Consider the following 886-nt stretch of genomic DNA (forward strand, 5'->3'; position numbering starts at 1 on the left):
GGCAATCAATCGGGGAATCAAACGGTTATGAAAGCTTCGAGAAAACTCAAGAAGAAAAGACAACAGATCACGAGCCCGAAACACCCAAGTCACCCAAACCATAACTAGAGCTGGCGGATATTGCAGATATATCCATGGAGGAGGACAAGAATAGGATGCGTAAGGATAATGTACCAGGTCTTGTTCAACCCCGCCATTCGAGCGACAACAAACTTTGAATTGAAGGGTCACATACTCGCCCAACTGAAGGATATCCCATTCTATGGGAAGGATCACAAAGATACCTATAAACACATTGACGAGGTCAACGAGATAGCCGAATACTTCATCATCCCAAATGTGCCACGCAAGACTGTGCAACTTATGATGCTACCAGTTGCATTCAAGGGTACCACAAATGATTGGTTGAAAGCGCTTCCCCCAGTATCTATAACCACATGGCCAAATATGCATGGAGAGTTCATTCAGCAGTTCTGACCTCCCTCGAAGGTCTCTAAATTAAAGAAAGCAATCGTAAATTTTGAACAAGAAGGAGGCGAGTCACTTTATGAAGTATGGGAGAGATACAAAGGTTTGCTGAGAAATTGTCCACAAAATGACCTCAATGTGTAACAGGAAGTCTCCATTTTATATGATGGTTTGAATGTGACAAACAGTCAGCTCCTTGACACCCAAGGACCACTCACAAAGAAAGCACCAGCTGTGATAAAGGAGTCGATTGAAGAATTCTCTAACACTCAAGAGAATACCATAATCCTCGAAATGACACAACTCGAGGGACGGTAAGTGCAGCTACATATGATATGGCGGCGGTGATGGCCAAATTGGAGAGCATGATCGTAGGCTGAATAAGATGGACCAATCCATCCATGCCATCTGTGTGGGG

General features: G+C 44.0%; 1 non-coding gene across 1 annotated transcript; it reads right to left on the reverse strand.

The window, feature by feature from the left end:
* Positions 1-495: 495 nt before the first annotated feature.
* LOC145056127 (small nucleolar RNA R71) lies at positions 496-602 on the reverse strand. The gene has a single exon (XR_013685663.1). It is a non-coding gene; the product is annotated as a small nucleolar RNA R71 (small nucleolar RNA).
* Positions 603-886: the final 284 nt, after the last annotated feature.

This window comes from Lactuca serriola, chromosome 5 (genome assembly GCF_051521515.1).
Source record: "Lactuca serriola cultivar US96UC23 chromosome 5, Lser_US96UC23_V15, whole genome shotgun sequence".
Lineage (NCBI taxonomy): Eukaryota > Viridiplantae > Streptophyta > Magnoliopsida > Asterales > Asteraceae > Lactuca > Lactuca serriola.